This window comes from Pleurodeles waltl, chromosome 3_2 (genome assembly GCF_031143425.1).
Source record: "Pleurodeles waltl isolate 20211129_DDA chromosome 3_2, aPleWal1.hap1.20221129, whole genome shotgun sequence".
Taxonomy (NCBI): Eukaryota; Metazoa; Chordata; class Amphibia; order Caudata; family Salamandridae; genus Pleurodeles; species Pleurodeles waltl.
Window position 1 is genome coordinate 33,516,962 of NC_090441.1, and position 19,531 is coordinate 33,536,492.

Here is a 19,531-nt window from a genome sequence, read left to right on the forward strand (position 1 = left end):
TTTGTATTCAGTTTAGCTGCCTATTGGCTTTAACGTGGCGTTGGACATTACATTTTGTAATCAGTTTAGTTGCCTATTGGCTTTATCGTGGCGTTAGACATAGCAGTTGAGACATTGCAGATGAGCTGTGTTTTCCCACATGGTAAACTAAGCTTGTGTTTTTCGTATTTTCTCTCACCGAACACGATAGCATGATAAGGAAGCGCATATTTTGTGTTCTGCGGCCTTGGGAGAGACAGCCTTGAAAACTTGGCCAACTTTCGACTGTGTGTCTTCCAACTCTGACCTACAGTAGCCAGCATGTTTTGAATATTCAATTATTGAATCTATAAAAGGTGTCCCTGGGCAGCAGTGAGGGGGAATTTTCCTAGACTTCAGTCAGGAGTGGACGTCAACTGCCTGACCTGTCACGTGAGGGTGGAAAATCTTTCTCGCAGTTGAACAGGGGTCATCAGCAGTGATAGGCCCTAGGGTGATGAATTTTGACTTTTATTCTTTGTTTGACAGTTATGCTATAATATAATCGCATGTAGTTGCTGTGTACATTGTAATTGAGAATCACTTTGATATATTTTCCTTTCATTGTTGTGACTATTTTTAAACGTGTGCCTCCTACGTACTAATCTCCTCTCTCAGGAACCTCGTGGTGAAGTAATAATAAATGTCTTCTTTAAACTAAGAAGTGCATTCCAGACATTGTTGTCAGCTCGGTCATTAGTGAATGGAAAACAGCACCAAAAGAAGGTCTGTCAAAGACTGGATTTAAAAGCAGCTTTGCTTGTACTGATAGGTATAATGGGATAAACCTACCAGGCTACTATATTCTGCTCCCCCGCATAGGGTAAAATCCCTGAGATCACCCCCAATGCCCACCTCTCATTGCAGCAAACGCAACTGCATCTACTTTAACTGCCCCCAAACGTCTCATAACTACATAACTTTATTTATATTGAGGTTACTTAAAAAGTACACATTACCAATTAAATTCGGGAGAGATGGCAAATCTACAAATCAAAAGTCCATTTGGCAGTCAGAATGCTGAAGCAGCAGCAACTGATGGGGCATACAGTTAGTCATTCAGGAAGAAGAGAGATTGAATTCCTTTCTGAAGGCCAAAAGCCAAGGAGGCAGAGGCTTCACAAACATACCTGGACAGGTACTTCCAGAATCAAGGAACTTGTACTGTGAAGTCTGTCCCCTGCTTGTTATGTTTGAATGTGAGTATCCTAAGCATAAATTGTTTAGCAAGTGGAGAGGTTGTGACAGGGTGCAGCAAAAGGTAATTTAGGTTGGTGCTTGAGATACATTCGTATGCAAGGTGGAGGATCTTGAGCTTAACTCTGTCTTCATGGATAGCTTCTGGTATGCAGGGATGCTGACAGGCATGGGTTTAGCACTGTCAAGCTTGGACTTTTTAGAAGCAGCCAACAACAGTGGTGGGGTATTCCTGGGCAATGTACGGGGCTATAATGAACAGGGCTAGGTAGTGGTTCATTCTGTTGGCAACAAAGATGCTAAGACTGAGATTGTTGCCTAATTATATCCTAAAACATTTGTGTAGGTGGATATAGGGGTTGGGTGGCTTTTTGGGAAGAGAGCTGTGGGGTTTGCCCAAGTTCTTGAAAATGCTGTTTGTTTGTAAGAAAACATGTCAAGGCGCAAGGCTTATACCTCATGATGTAACGAGCACTATACTCCAAACCTGGTTACATCCACTTTATTTCAGGGAAGGTGACGTAGTTGATAATTTAGTGCTGTCCCTCATGTCACAGAGGTCATCAATGTGTGACAATATATGCATTATTTTAAACAAACTATTAAAAGTTTAAATGTAGAAAGATTTCTTGAGAAGTAATTTTAACTGTGCATTCATTTAGACTAGTGTTAGACACCCTGGTTGTATCGCTCATTAATCAAATGTTTGCAGGATTTAATTGATATTATGTTATAGTTTAGACCTTTGACTAACAGAATGAATTGAAATGATACTGAATTTCTAATGATTAATGATTTAAATATGTGTGCAAATAGAGAGAAATGTAGTTCTGCGTTATACTGATTGAACCATACTTTTTGTTTAAAATGAATGTAACATGAATAATAAAGAAGCATTTATAATGTTGATTTCAAAAGTTTGTATTTTAAAATGTGTTTATTGCCATGTAATAATTAAATGTATTGCTTTATTTCACTTGCATTAGCCTAAGTGAGGTCTATTAGATTTGTACTTTGTGACTGTGCAGGAAATGCTGATTCATTTTCATAACGTGAACTTTCTTTCAGACTTCATTCCCATGAGAAGACCAGCTTTGGTAACAGACCCCTATTGTTTTATACATAGAGAGAAGTGAAACAGTGTCCTTGAATGTGGAACATCTGGAAATCATGGACTGACGAATTATACAATTGTTTCAAACCAACGTGGAACTCAGGGGCAGCTCCTTCGCTATGGCGAAGGAGTGTCGCCCCACTAGGCTGAGACATAAGCAGAAAAATAAAACAATAGTTTACCATCAATTCATTTTTCTGCTTCTGGCACACCCAGCAGTGTAGGGAGGGGTGGGCTGGGCTACAGGAGGGGGGAGGCGGGAGAAGGGGAGAGTGTACCTAAATGCGCATGTGTGTTTAACCGGCCGTCTGAGGACGGGCAAACACACGTGTGCACTTAGGTTTCTTGAGCCTGCTGTGTTTAACAGCCAGGCTGGAGAAACTGCACATACCCCAAGGTTGTGTCTGAGCAGCAGTCACTGCCTCTCAGACCAATCCTGGTGCTGCTTTCATTCTAGGTTTTGCATGAAAGCAGCACCAAGATTGCTGTGAAGGCTGTGCTGGTGTCCCAGCAATGAATGCTGGCACACCAGAAGAAGAGGAGCACGAGGCGGCAAGGAGGGGGCAGGGATGGAGGCAAGGTAAGTGCTTTTTAATGTATTTATTATTTTTACTTCGTCTCCATTCCCTCCCCCCTCCCTTCCCCTCCCCTTGAGATTTGTGGCAGCCACCACTGATGGAACTACATGGATGGATGAGGTTCCCATGACAGACCAGGGAAGATATGTTGATGTTTCAACCAGGAGTCGTGCAGTTGATTTTTATTAGACAATGCCCCTTCAACATAATTTGGACTCTCTCTCTCAGAGTAAATCAGAGTATTTTATGAACTTTAATAAGTCGTTGACCAGTTGGACTTTGGTCAGAATCTCCCTTGGTCAGAAGGGCTACAGATTTTCCAGAAACCTTGTAGATGAAGAACCCCAGCATGCTGAGCCCCTTGGAGAGGTATCTTCCTCTCTGGTTTTCCCCTTTGAGATGCTCCGCTGAGACTTAGAAACTTTCTCCCTGACCCCTACAGAAGACTCTTGATCGAGCTTCTGACATGCTGATGTTTTCCCTTTTATTTATCTTTTGCCCACCTTAGTTAGTAGCTTGTTGTCCGAGATTATCTTTTTCCAAATACTTTTTGCCCTTTTCATTATTTCTATCTTATGCCTGCATGTGTTTTGCTCAATACATGTTATCCCTTGATTGGCTAAAATGCAGAGTTTCCCTGTGCCCAGCCAAATTGAACTTGGATGATTTGAATTACCTAGATGCTACTTAAATCTGAGCAATGCTTATTTTCTGTTTTTTTTTCCAGATACTTTTAATGATATTCTGCTTTATCTTTATTGAATGCCTAGTTCTTCTATTGTTAGTTTGCCTTAACTTGTTTTGTCACCTTTGTCAACCCTTGGTGATATTGTATCTTTATAATTTTGTTTTGAGAATTGTCTACCTGACTTTGAGTGAGCTTGAGCTTGTAATAAAACGTCTTAACTTTATTCATGACTGGAGTTTTCCTTGAATGGCTAGATGGGTCATACTATATGAAGTAATTGGTTTCTATTGCAAATGGTGTTAATGGTCCATCGATCTCGATGAGCAATGAATCCTGCGAAGGATGAAAATGCACCAACAAAGGAAAGGCTCGGGATGCGCAGAGTGGCGCAGTTGGGAGTAAGGCTTTGCATGTGTGGGGAACGCACTACAAGAAAGCGCCTTAATGATTAATTATATTTAATAGTAATTCATGAAATGTCACAATGTTTGGAGACAGCGGAGACCATGCATGGGTATTAAGTCAACTTCTCTTCGTGTTTTACAATGTCCATGTTGGGCAATTGTGCTACAATGTTGTCGCATCTAGCAGCTTGCTAATTGAAATCATGTATTTCTTTTTTAGCAAGGAACATTTGCTTCTTGAGAATGTGTTTCGAAGACATCTGTGAAAACAGAGACATTCTGAAAGCCAGGTTGTGTTTAGAAAGCACACTTTGTGCTATAACAAACATTTGTCTTTGAACTTTGCTAAGGATTTTAGGAATAGCTGTACTGGACTTGGGGTTGATCATCTGATGAAACAGGGCACGATTGTCTTGCCAAGATAAATGTTTCACGTAAAATGTATATCTGATTGTGCGTAAAATAATAAGTGTTCTTAGCAAGTGATTTATGAATTCTAATGTTAGGAAACAGAATATTAATGCTGGTTGATTACTTTTTGTACTGGCACAATGAGTCAAATAGAAACTAAGCTGAACTCTACAGAAAGATGCTCTGTTACAAACCTTGAGATAGTTCAACATTATTCATATTAATAGAGGGATGTTTTGATGAACATAAATAATGATGTTCCTCACTTGTTATGCTTTAGTTTAACAAACAGGAGGATTCATATCAGACACAGAGAGAAGATTACACAGCGATACAGCCACCAAGGTATATCTTTTCACTATGATTACATGTGGAGGCCTCTTATGACAGGTTAAGATAGCTCCTTTTGCATTTATCTACCCACTTCAATGTGCAGATGCCATTGTTCAGCATATGTGAATAGTCAGATTGATGATGTCCAGCGCCCGTTTTCTTTCTTATCCTATTACTCCTTTCCTGTTGGAACTGATGGTCCTGGGATTCCTGTGTATGTTGTCTTTAGTGGAGATGATGAGAGGAGGAAGAGTACATCATTCTTGTTCGATCCAGACTACAAGTTTAGTGCTTTCTGCCAGGCCATTTCAGAGCCATATGTTGTGAAAAGGGGAAACACATTTTGAAGGAGTCTGAGGTCTTGTATCTTGTGGTAGGTGAGAGAAAAGTAAATTCATGGTGTTTTGCATGTGCATGAAGGGAGCATATATGTGTTCAATAGGTCAGGTGAAAGACTGGCACATAGGGCAGTTCCATAGATTACCTTCTTAGAGAAGAAGGGGTTGAGACTCATCACGTAAAGGGTGGTGGCTGAGAAAATAGTTATATTTATCAAGGACAGGACCTGAAGACCTTGTGGGAGTAGTGGTTCTAATGTTCAAAGTGTTATGGGGAAAGGTGATAAGGCTGTGTTAGCCAGCCTGTCATCCTATTCTTTAACAAAGGCAAATTCAATTCCTTGTCTTGAACAGAGCCTAATCTGAAATGGGTCCAACATGCGTTTGGGTATCAAGAAGAGTTGAAGTTGAGACACTACCCTTAATTCCAGGACATAGAAGGGATTTGGAACATGAGCATTTGGTCAGCGGAAACTAACAATGATGGGGCAGTGTTACAGTTTCATGAGAATGCAACGAGGCACTGCTGGTTATAGGAGAGAGACTACTTATGTCAGACATTTTAGGTGCAAAGACGAAGGCACAGTTTTTGGCCAGTGAGAAGGGCAAGACATAATTTTTCTTGAGAGGACCTCAGTGAAATGTTAAGGTATCTGTTTTTGTTTTGAGGGTTGGGATGGTGGTGTTAGCAGTGGTGAAACCAAATCTAAGGCTTGAGCAGTGGGTGAGAGGAGAAATGTGCTTAAGCATGGGTAGGCTCATGAGTTAGGTCTTAGTATCTCTTTGGAAGCCTTTTATATTTTCACAAACACATTATTGGGTTTGGAGCATAATTGTTTTGAAGGTGGTTTGAGGATTAGGTGGAGGGAGAAGGGTCAATGGATAGATGGATTTTGAGGCAGGAATTATCAGACAAGCTCATTTAATCTACACTTGGCTCAATAAGCTTTAACATAACACACTATATTTAGTCTCAAGATTCATCAATGCAATAGCAGTGTAATAACATCTTTGGCTTTGTCTGTTTTTCATTTACTTCTAACTTTGCACCCAACACTCATTCTAGAGAACAGCTCCAACCAATTACCCTCCTTCATGTGATGAATATTCTCTTAGTGCTTTCCCTATCTCTAGATGGTATTTGTAACCTTTGCATACAGATTACTTCCAGGAGTCCAATTATTGCCTGTCTGCAACTACAGGAAAACAATCATCCCAGAAATGATTAATTTTACCATCAACGTAGAAAGAGCTAGTCTTAAAATAGTTACTCAGCTTCAAAACAGGAAACATTGGTTGTAATCTCGAATGAAATGGAAAACTCCAACTGTAATTCCATACCACTTGTGCCAGTGCACATTTGCAATAACATCATGCTTAAGAAAGTGGCAGTTTAGGTGGAGATCAATTTCGATTCATAAAGTGTACACACATGTAATTAGAGGTCACCTTCTGTTCTCCTTCATTACCATTGATTACCAGTAATATAATAAATATAATAAACTAATGTACCTCTTTGCAAGGTTTACCATTGTATAAAATGAAGTTACTATATTAATTCTGAACTAGATTTAAATGTGTGCAGATTTTATTCAGGGGTGCGTTGCTTACACTACAGTGAGTTTTTTCAGAGAGGTTCAAGTTGAAGAGAATCTTATATCTGGGTTGAACTCACTGACTGCATATATAACAGATGCATGTGTAATATGTCATTATAAAGTAGGTGACAAGCTGATGAATCTGTGAAGTTAAAGGTTCATGATCCACAAGCAGAAGAGTGTTATGATTTGACAGAGCAGCTGGAGCATGTGGCATGCACTGGTGTCAATGTAGAATGCTGGACTTCTTTTTGGATTTGACACTCTCCTCAAACTCAGATTTATCCAGGTACATTTCTAGCCTTTGACCCTTAGGTCAAACCTTTACATTTCTTATGTCTAATGCCTGGATTTCTTACTGGTAATCTTCACTGTTCCAATTCTCTCATCCCTCTACTAACTACATGCGATTCTTTCCCACAGAACACCCATTGTCACCACTTTCCCAAGCTGTTTATGTCTATGACCCTCCTCCTTATATATAGTGATATCTCCCAAGGAACCCCTAAGCCTATCTATCAGATAGGCACAAAGGGTTGCAAGTGCTGGCTAGAAAGAGCAAGAGAGAATCAGCGTAATGAAGATCACTATTGGGTAATCCAGGCCTTACATCCTCATCACCTTCCTCTTCCTGTTCCTCCCAGGAGGCAGCCAAACTACTGATTGCTTGTATTGATTAGGGAGGATCCATACCCATGTGCAAGTATGCCCACATAATAATGGACTTGATCCAACCAGAGAGGTTAGCCTTTGATGACTTAAATCCCTTTTTAGAAGGGCCATGACTGATTAACAAACTGGCATACTGATCTCTGTTGATCTCTGGAGATTGACCCTTACAGCTTTAACAACATTCAAGAATCGAACGAAAGAATCAGGGCCATTAGAGGAAAAATGAGACACTCGCCAAATGCTCAAAAGGAGCTCCTTGCAAAAAAGGTAACATGAATGGAAGATGCCAGGAGGGAAAGAGCAATTTGTTTTTGGTCTTAACAAATCAAGCCCCTTAAAACGTCTTATAACTAGAGATTATATTGCTGAGAAATCTCCCCAGGCTAACCTAGAAGCCTTAATCACCACCCACTGATATTTTAAAGTTGACAGCAAAATGTTTGTGTCAAACCCATCCTTGAGGAACTGCAAAATATACCCCAGAGTACAATCAATTGGAGAAAGATTTCTAACTGCACACAATTTGTCAAATAATGACCAATGAGGACTATATGGTTTGTTTGTAGCAGGCTATCAGAAAAGCCTGCACAAAGAGACTGGATGTGAAAGACTCTTTCTAATCAAACCTGAGCACTCAATCTCCAAACAGAGTTACATGCTGCAAGAAGTCTTTTGACAGAACAAAGGGACTGGAATTACAAGCCAATCATCAGGGATGTAGAGAGAAAGCTACAAACAGACTGAAGAATACACCAGTCTAATGTGCAGACGGGGGACCTCAGTGGTTTTGAATAATTTGCAGACATGGGACCTGTGGTTAGGGAAACTTAGAATTCACCACTAGTAAAGTATTACATGTTTATTTACTTGGTTTTCTGGCTTGTTACATATTAATAAGTTGAAAACAGTGTTATCTCAAGCTTGTTTAATTTGTTTTTAATTAAGCTGCTAGGTTAGGGCACAGAGCATTTCAGGTTCAGACTCCTATGAGAGGAACTGATTTCCCAGCATTAAACCATGTAATAAATCTGTCCCAAATAAATAGATTTGCTTTTACTGGATCTCATGCTGAGATTGGGAGTGTAGGTTGGGAGCACTGACTGAAGATACTTTTGGCTAACCCCTTTCCCTAGTCTTTGAAGAAGGTTCAGAGAAGTTTGAACTTAGTTTTTAAAGCTATAGGAAACAGTGCACTTCCTTGTGGACCGGTCTGATGTAAGACAATTATGTTAGGATGTAACAGAGTATGGCGGTTTGATGTTTCAGTCTTTATACTTTTAATATCTTTTCTAGCGCTAAACTACTGTACAGTTGCTCTATGTTGTTAATGCCAGGATTCAAATCAATTCATGACAGCTGCAGTAACTGGAGGATTATTCTCAGCAGCCTGAGACAAATATGTATGTCTTTGGTTAATGCTGTGATATGATAATGAGATGACTGATCACAGTCAAACCACACTCCAAGGTTTTTTACTGTTTTAGTGGGAGTCACAAAGCACCCATTCCTTTGGTTCTACAAAAATAAGCCATCATGTGAGGTGTCTCAAATTTTAGCAATTTATATTTGCATCATTCAACTAGAGATAGCTCTCATTCATTCAAAGATGAACAGCTTTCAAGTAAGTTGGGATGTTTTTGCAAAGACCATGCCCACATGGTTATTAAGCTGGGTGTCCCTGACTGACAACTGAAACTGTGTTGATACTGTGAAATCATCTTGACCATATTAAAAGGGGAAGGGATATCTAGGTGTTGGCTCTGTATTTATCTGTTTCACGCTTTACCAAGACACTCATTGGCCACAGTTAACTCCAATTCTTTGCAATATTTCAAGTAATCCAATACTGGACATAGGGGACTGTAGCCTCCCAAGCCAAATGTTTTTGACAGGGTGAGGTAATGCAAAGATGCACATAGAGAATGTTTGGTCTTTCTGAAACTAGAGCATCGCCCCACCTTTGCCTAGAATTCTATCTGCATAAACAGGATAGAATGCTATGAAGCTATTTTATTATAGTTCACAAAGAGCTTAGCTCAGCCTTCTCTTCTTCCCTGAAAAGGTTAAGCTGGCAGAGTCTTACTTCCCCAATATAGATCAATTCATGGAAGGTCTGTATGGAAGAAGTATTGCACAGGCTGAAAACGTAGTTACTCTGGTGTTATCAATTACCTCAGCCACAAAATAAAAAATGCTTTTGGTACAATCAAAAAAGTCTGTCCTTTTTGGATATCAACTATTTCCTGTTTATGTCTTTTATGGTACCGGCAAGTCCCAACAGCACTAGGCTCTGTTGGTGATGGTCCACAGGAAAACACATTCTTTGTATCTACCAAGGTTTTATTAATGCATGAACATATTTTTAAAACCTAGTTTTAACAGGTTGGACATTAGGAAATGCAATGAAGTTGTCAATAAATTCCTGAGTGCTGTTAATTATCAATTTACTAGTTGCTTTTAACATCTATGAATATAGTGGAGCCAAATGTTTAATAAGTGGCATCACTTGGCTATATAGTGTACTTCTGATCACTGAAGCCATGTATTTTATTAAGACATGATAGGTATGTGATTAACTATATTTAACATTCTGGGTTGAGTGGGCCAGTCCATAAATAGTCTGATCTCATTTTAATGCACCTTCTTTTACATTTGTGCAATGTTGTTTTAATTATTCATGCAATAAGTAAATAAATACAAATATAAACATGTGTAATCCCTGTGGTATCTCACCTAAGGTGGTTTCACAGTTCTTGATGAGAAGTCACTTCTGATTTGCTGACTGTGCCTTCTCAAAAAGGAGTGCCACCACTGGAGAGCTGTTACAGATACTCCAACACATTTGCTTCAGTTGTGTGACGGAACCACACATTCTGCTGTAACTCATGTCGTTACAATGTGGATGTTACAACGCGAATGCCATTACCACGCAGAACATTTACCAGCATGTTTTTACAACAATTATGCCTTTACCACGCATGCCTTTACAATGAATTTCATTGTAAAACATGAATCGTAAAGGCATGTGCATGGTAGAGGTTTCATGTGTATATATACGTATTTTACAGATAAGTATAAACACTTTCTAGATATATACAATGGGTTTATATTATATATATATATATATATATATATATATATATACATATACAAATATAACCTACTGGTGAAGTAGGTAGTTATAGTTAGGACAAATGTTTCCATAGAGAAAGCATTTTGTGACTTGCCTATATCTTTGCTGCTGTGAGATGAATCTTCGCAAAATTTTCCAAAGAAAAGTGTGCCGGTGATTCTTGTAGCACCCAGAAAGTTTTAGAGTGATCCATCAAGCAGGGGGCAAGAAAAAGGGGGATCAAAACACGTGTGTTTCCCATGATAATTCCCATAGGAGTTTTGAAAATGACTACAGCGCAATGGAATTACACCACATTTGGCAGAAAGTTAGCATTCGGTATGCAGATTACGCTTTTTGTTGTTTAGTGTAAATCTATTCAGGAGTTAAGAAGAAAATGAAGGAAATCCAAATTTGTATATCTAGGGTCGCGGATCCTCCCCAATGACTTTGCGTACAATAGGAGCTTGTGCAGAGATCTGCAGAGCTCTGATTGGCTGCCAACACTTCAACAAGGAAGTGGTGGCAGACATCTTGATGTCAGCCATCGTGAAATAAAAGAAAAAGGGCCAGGGTAATGTAGGTGTGGAGTCCCAGAGGGCAAAAAAGCACTTTTCACAAAAAGGTTTGCTAAGAATTCACAAAGTTGCAAATTCCTGCGCTTGTTTGGCTAAAGTCCCTGGCTGGGCCAGGACCTGGGGCATGTAAAACTAAAAGAGGGGGCACACGAGACCCCCTCCTTGGCCGATTTATGCCCCGGGCCTGCCACCTCCCAGCCTGGGGCTTTAGCTTAATGGTATGCGGGAGGGACTGCATCCCGGGGACCATCACCTACCCGGGGCAAAATGGTTTAATTATAAAAGGGGGGTCCTGCAGACCTCACCTTGCCACGGTGGCCACCACCTCCCCAGGGCTGTTTTGATTATATGCGGGGGACCGACACCTCCCCGAGGCAAACACTGAATTACATGCGGGGGCCCGCGTGGTCCTGCTGCTAATCCCTGCCACGCACGGCCGAAGGGCGTGCATAGCGGTGGTTGTATCAACATATAGTAATTAAACTACTTTATGGTAAAAAAACATAGAAATTTACTGAAAAAAATAAAGGTTACAGGGACGTTATAGTGAGGTTCTGAATTTACTTGTAGAAAACCATGGAAATTCAGCAGTTATAGTTAGAGTTATTTCAAGAAACTACAACTCATGCCCTAAGGTAACTAAAACTCTCGCCCTCGCCATGCACTGCTGATTACCCAAGATACTACAGTACTCATGACAACTTCTATAATGTTATTAAAAATATAAGTGAAGCATTAGCAGTCACATTAATGAAGAAAAAACTGTGCATGGTGGGGACGCGATTTATAGTTATGTGTATAAAAAAAAAAAAAAAACCCAATTCCTAAAATTACCCTTACCACTCAAAAACCCATACCCACCCTAAACCCTAAAAAACCATTGCCACCCATAAACCCATAACCACCTAAAACCCTAAAAAATCCCTTGCCACCCAAAAACACATACCCACCGTAAGCCTTAAAAAAAACCCTACCACTCAAAAACTCATACCTACCCTAAACTCTAAAACTCCCTTGCCACCCAAAATCCCAGTCACCCTAGATCATAAAAAATCCCTTACCAACCAAAAACCCATGCCCACCTTAAACCCAAAGAAAACCCTTACCACCCAAAAACCCATACCGACCCTAAACCCTAAAAATCCCTTATCACCCAAAAAACGATACCCGCATTAAACCCTACAAACCCCTTACCACCGAAAAACCCATACCCACCCTCAATCCTAAAATTACCCTTACCACCCAAAAACCCATATCCAACCTAAACCATTAACAAAGGTATACACTTATATATATATATATATATATATATATATATATATATGTACATATATATATATATATATATATATATACACACATACATATAGATATAAAAACACTTAATACTTACCTGAAAAATACTTACCTTTACAAGCAAAACTTTTACCATGCATGTCTTTACCATTCATGCCTTTAAAACGGAATTTGTGGTAAAAGCATGTATTGGTATAGTCATTGTAAAAGCATGCATGGTAAAGGGTATGCTTTGTTATGGTATCTGCGTTTTACTGGCCGCGTTGTAAATCTAACGCATGGTAACGGTTGATTTGTAATCCCTGTCTCATATGAGTTTTACACCATTTTCTGACAAGTCTCTTGCATTTTCTTCCACCACCTTGCATACCTTCTTTTTTAATGTCAGCCAGCTCAAATTTGTAGCACTTGTTCACCTTCTTAGTTGGTTTTGATTTTTTTAGGTACTGAAGCTGATAATATATCAAGCACTTTGGAGATGCTATGATGGATGGTTTCGAATGGAACCTCTAAGCTGTTGTTAGTTGGTGAGAATGGTGTACTTATGGATCGGATGTCTTTGCAGAACCCTTTCCTCCTCTACAAACGATGGAGGAGCTGGTCTTTCAGTGTTCATTAACCTGGAGTCCAAGGACCCCTGGAGGTCCATGATGCCTGCTCAGGAGGTCAAGGTCTGTTTAGAAAATGAAATACTATTGGCAAATTAATAACTTATATATGAAAAAAAGAAAAGTTGAAAATGTTAACCCACTCTATAAATGTGAAGGAACTTAAAACTGGAGGCTAAAAACGAAGGGTCTGAATTCGATTTTGGCGGATGGGCGTACTTCATCACAACAGGGATGGATCTCCTGTCCGACGAAATATAAATCCCATTATTTCCTATGGGATTTATATTTTGGAGGATGGGATATCCGTCACCGTTGTGACAGACTAACCCATTAGCCGAAATCTAAATCAGGCCCTAAGTTGTTATCCTTATCTTGATTCCTGCGAAAAGCACATGTACAGCAAACAGAACCTAGTAAGGATCTTTAGTGCCCACAATTGAAGCACTAGTATGCACTAACAAAAAGGGAGCATGAATTAGGTGTAATGAAGACAAAGTGATATGCTAGAGTGTCGCATACCACTTCGCATTTTAGAAATAAAATGCAAAGCCTTCACCTCACATTAAAGTAAGAATGTTGATTTAGTTGTGAATAAAATAAAATATATTATAATTTCTATATCTGTTTGATGTATATTTGCTTCTACATTTTTGTGGGTTATTTGGAGGTTCAGTTCATAGACATTGCTTAGACCAGGCTCTCTGGCTTTCAGTAGTGATTCAGTGGTGGTCCACAAAAGTCAAACAGTTAAGAGCTGGCAGTCTAGTGATTTTTGCTCTTCTGTGGTTAGATTTGTTTTAAAGGTGAACAGTGCGTGGTCCAACCAGGAATAAATCATAACATTTAAATATGAGATGGGCATGCCGATGGCAACAACAAGGTCCAGTGTCTGCCTCCTAAGTGCGGTCTAAGGAAATCTGCTAAGTGAGGCTTAGAGTGGATGTGAGACTATTTGGCTGCATCATCTGCCGCTCTATTGATCGCTATGGTTGATTCATCTGATCTGGCTGACTAGGCGGGTGTCCCCTTCCTCCCTCACTTCTCCATGTGCAGCCCTCCCGAAGACGTGTGCTTGGTCGCAGAGAACCACTCTTCCCAACAGAAGAAGCGGTCTTCAGTCTGTCGGTATACGAGTAGCTGCTCTCTCTGACAGAACCTCCAAACAAGGCTCAAGGAGACTTAAACATTCTACATATTCCCCAACTTCTGAAACCTGTTTTTACTTGGAATGTTCACCCGTAGGTTGAGGTCTTCTATGAGAAAGCTGGTTTAAATCCCAATAACTTCACTCAGGATTTCAAGCTTGAGAGTTTGGACAATAATAATGATAATAATAATAATAATAAAAACCAGCATTGTGTCAATAGTCCCAGGAGACTGTTTTGGAGATTACTGAGCACCCTTCAAACAGGCATGTTATATTATGAGATTCATTTACATGCAATGCACCTTACTGAGAATCATATACTACGTTTTACCCATATTTATGGGCTTTTGGCACAGGGCAGCGCAGCAAGTCACCTTAAAGCACTGACGTGCATCAAAGCAAAAGAGAAGGAATGTGCTATGGCATATGGCGCATTTCTGTCCTTTGCCCTGAGCTGGTGCTGTTATGGCAGCCTAGTCCAACAGAGGCACTCTGGCACCATGGTGCTAGGGTGTCTGCTTTGTAGAAAGGATTGTTTTGTGCAGGAAGGGGCACTTTCCTGCACAAAAAACAACCCTAGGTGGCTTTTCACTCTTTCCATTTGTGCTGCAGAATGTAAAAACGAGGAGAAATAAATAAATTTCTCCTTGTTGTGCCTCCCCTGGGAGGCATACGGTTTTGGCGCATCCCCAGGTTTACACGGACTTGTAAACCCTAGATACATCAAAATCCATGGGTGTTGCGTGGGAATATCCACCACAACGCCCATGGCATTCCTCCCTTGTGCACAGTAAGGCAACGCAGCAATTTGTACTGCGTTGCCTTACTCCATATCTATGAGGCCATTTAAAGACACGCAAAGTGGCTTTGCATGGCCTCATAGACATGAGTTCAAGGTTTGTGCTGCCGTTGCATAACAAAAATTGACTCAACGGCTGTGCAAGGAGCTCATGAGGGAAACAGTGGTGCAAGGGGTTGATGTTTATACCGACAGTCCAGCAATGCACCAGCTCTCTGAACCTAGTTTGGACACCAGAGCTTAATTTAAGCCGGTGGTTTACAGTGCTCAGCACCAGCAGTTAATTGTCATCCCTGGTACTGGCACATGGTGACACTGTTTGTGTAATTTCGAGATGAGCACAACAGTTGTTTATTAGTTCAATATACATTAAATATGGCTAATACCGGCTGCCCACGCCATTCTTATAGCTTTGGAGGACTGGAATAGTCTGGCTTGTCATACTTGTATAAGTGTGATGGTTAGTAGTTGTGATGGTAGTGGGTCGTGCAAACTGCAGTGGCCTCCTGAGGAGGGCCCTGGCACATTTTTCTTTTAACAAATTAAGTACTGTTAGACATACCATTTAACAACCACTGTTGCCCAGTACTACTGAGTAGTTCTAGCTATAATTCTATTTCAAAACTGAACGGAAGGAAGCATCAGCAAAGGACAGGAGTTGGGTGATATATGTGAACATGTTTGACTTTTTTACACTGGGAAACAGATGGCTCCCCAGGCAACCCTGGAAACTTATAACTTTTAAAGGTCATTAGAGAAGAGCAAACACAGAGCAGTGCATACTGCAGAGTTACACTCTGTGGAATATATGAAGCGGAGCTGAAGTTAATGCTACATAATAAGCAGAAAAAAACAAAAAGGCTTCCATGCAATCCCTATAAAAATATGACCCGGACTTTTAGCCCACAGAAATTAGACTGGCATTGTTTAGCTGGGATTATAGAAAGCTGCATCTTAAATATAACGGAAACGACAAAACTATGTTTTTTTAAAACGTATTGGTATTTTTCCTTTACTTTCACCATGGAAAGCTCGAATTTTTTTTTGGCATTTGTTTTGCTTGAAATCTTGTCAACCCTGGTATTTTGCACTGGGCCCGCCCTTCCTAGTTCCTTCCATTAGAGCTCTGCTGGAGGAGAGATCCAAGAACATTTCATAGTGACCGACACATTAGGTTATGAGTATTACTAGTGAGGAATTGGAACATTACAGGAACCTTCTTCTCATCTCATCCCATAATAAATTAGACCATAGCCAACCCTAGGTTCTCTAACTGGGGTAACTATACTTGGAGTCGCAACATAGCCCTGCTATTCCGCAGCAGTCCTCGACTAAAAATCGTACGTGCCGTACAAGTAATAAAACTTCAAAATCCATATTTCCTTACCTCCCAGATGAAGTCTGTCATGAAGGGTGCACCAAATGGGAAAATGACAGATATATACAATGGAAAAACATTGCTGACCTCTGCAGTGGACATAATACGTTACAATGTCTCTGAAAATCTTCATGTCACCTCACTGCACCCGGTCCACATGTTGCCACGATTAGGGTTATCACCAGCCTACTGACGGTTGGCACAAAAGGCACGCACCTCCTCATGGAGCCCAAAGTATTGCCCGTAATCGGAGAATGTTGGCTTGGAAATGAGCAGAGCACTACAAATTCCCAGCGTTAGAAGGGTCCAGTCCAAACATCACTTACTCCAGAAGGACCCTGTGATAATTATCACAGGCACCTATGAAAACCTAATTCACCCTACTTAACCGATTGTTAATAGAAATAGCATAATAACTCTGCTACTTCCACTAACAGCCAAAAAGAGGTCGCAGGAGATTATGTTGATCAAGTGGGAAATCGCAAGAAGGTTTACAGGCTGGTCAGAACAAGGTCTGCCTCATTGAAATTATAAAAGCATAAATCTAGAACACAGCCAAGTACTGCCCATGTTCATCGAATGTCTAAATAAAATACAACTGCTTCTGCAGTGTGAACACTAACACTTACAGCCGGATAGTGGACATGACATCTGGGCAGTTTCTTACACAGATGGGGTCACCTCATTAGAGAACCACGTCCTCTGCTGGTTAATACACCATGAACCATTCAGAGATTTGCCAGCAGCAGACCAGTTTGACCCTAGAACCAGACAACTAAGGGGACTCACCTTGGGAAAAGATGTTCTGAGGAATTTCTGGGACCAGTAAGACAGAAGCACTTGTATAAAAAGCCGTCCACCTCACAACCAATATCCCAGAGAACCTATCACCCATGCCCTCTGTTCCTGAAACTGACCACACTCCTCAGGCACAGAGTCATTGTCATGGCAGCCAAATACCTTCAAGCCGGGATAGCCACACCAGTAGAAAAGGTTGGATACAGTCATCTCTGACAAACAATGATCCGATATGGAATCAGAATTAAGTAATCTGCATGAAAGTTGTTCACCTGTAGAAATGCATTGTCAAAAGAGAACACCGACTTTCAATTTCCATTGTCAACTCCAAGAGTGCACAAGTGTAAGTTCCACCATGTCAATGGATTTACACCTTAAGCAAAGCACCATCTGTTTTGAGTGATACAATGAACCTCGCATGAGATGTGAGCAGGCTTATCAAGGCTCAATGCAGAACAGCCACCTTTGTTGCAATGGTATATAAGATGCTGCTCCTGGTTGAGGACATTAGGCTTCACTGCCACCCTCCAAAGTGATGCTGCTGGAATTCATTACCTGTACGGTAGGTATAAGCAGAGCAACACCATAGTCCAAAGTACTGGTTTGCAACCTCTATTGTTATTCTTTTAGAATATTTTGAATGTAATGGAATGCTTGGGTCCACATCCTGTAGGGAAATGGACCAGAACCAAAGAATAGTTTGGAACATCAATATCAGGTTCAGCCTGGCACATGGGACAAGAAGATTAAATCAGCACGTGTTGATGAACCTTAAACCTTTGCTGTGGAAGGGTGTTGCCTCGTAAAAGGAATCATGGAAGAAAATGCAATGTTGTTTCCCTGGTTAAAAAAGGAACACTATTGTTCCTTAGTAGTAGTGTAGATCAGTCACTCAAGAATTTAAGGAGGGGGCAGTCATGCTTACTTGAGAAAGAAAAGTAAAAAGGAAGCCAGGAACTTGGTAAATCCCTTTGATGATGACTTCAGGTCATGAAGTCAATTGTTTGATGCAAGGAAGAAAGGAATTTACCTGCCAGAACCTGGGGTAGGTCTTGTACCTTAAGGTCTATGGTGGAAACATAAAGGTTAAAACATTTGGAGCCCAGAACTGACTAATTCTACCATTGCCTCATCAAGAAAACATCCCCTTTATCCCACTGAAAACATGCATGAAAAACAATTAACTTTTTTGTCAGCTCCTGCATCCCCTAAGGCATGGATAGATACTTTACTTCATTCCCTGCAACATGGATCTGGTCCTACCCTCAGCCTGGGGGACTGATTGTAATGACTTTATCTGAAAAAGACTTTGATGAGCTACAAAAAACCTGTCCATGTCCTCTGATCCCGCAAAGATAAGAATATTGTTTTTTGTGGGGACATGAGGTGCCACAACCTTGGTAGTACTTCGTTTGATTTGATACTTCTCCTGAACTTACTCTCCAACCAGTTGGTGCACTGCATGACCGTTGTATAAAAGAGAGGCACACAATTTTTGAGAAGTGGCCTTGGTGTTCTTCTGGATTGGAAGAATGTGCTTCATGTTCCTGAAGGACTTGGTCACCAATCCTTCTAACTGCATTGTATTCACAAAGGGGAATCTGAGTAAAGTGTTTTCAGTACATCTGTTTTCCACTTCCTCATCTATGTGCTTTATCTAGCCACAACAAATATGCACAAATCTATGGCTAACATTAGGAGATTACTAAATGACATATACAAAAGAAACGTATTTTGGAGTTTCTTCTTTTCTAGAGGACCAACATAGCTTTCATCTTGCTGAATGTACATTACAAAGCTTTTAGAAGTCCTTAGCAAAGGCATTAGAGGCACTAATTAGTTGGGGGTTCATTCAGGAAGCATCACGCAAGGGTCTTCAGTCTGGAACTGGGAGGGAAGGGATAGAGTAAGAAAACACATTCACTCACAGAATGCAGCAAGAAAAACGAAAAAAGTAGTTCCCCGATGTGGCGCTGGGGAAGGGTAGAAGTCATAAAATCAAAGTGATGATAAAGAAACAATGCTCTAGGGGCTGTATAAATACAAAAAAACAAAGAAACAAAAAAAGTATATTAAATAAGAAGCAAGCAAATGATAGCGACAAAAAAAACAACTTGTAAGCAGTGGGATGACTCAAAGTACAATGTAAGTATTGGCACTGTCCACAACAGGTCTTTGACAACAGACTGCTAAAAACTGCTTGTAGACTAGACACAATGGAAGCAGACAAAAGTTGCTAGAGGACCAAAACGTATTCCAATTTTCTTTCACCGTGGACAATGAATTCTGAGTTTACAGAAAAAAAGGGTGGCAGAGGTTTTCATGGATTGTAGTGAAACTTATGTTCCATGAAGCTAATGAAATGTCTTGACTTCACCCGGGGCATAGTTAAAACCGCAGTCCCATGGATGTAATATCCTGAAACATGAAATGCTGAAACTAGTAGCTGGAACGCCCATCT

General features: G+C 40.4%; 1 protein-coding gene across 3 annotated transcripts in view; it reads right to left on the bottom strand.

Moving 5' to 3' along the window:
- CAMKK1 (calcium/calmodulin dependent protein kinase kinase 1) overlaps positions 1–19,531 on the bottom strand; it is a 1,090,978-nt gene that overhangs the window by 253,746 nt on the left and 817,701 nt on the right. The gene's annotated exons all lie outside the window — the stretch shown is intronic.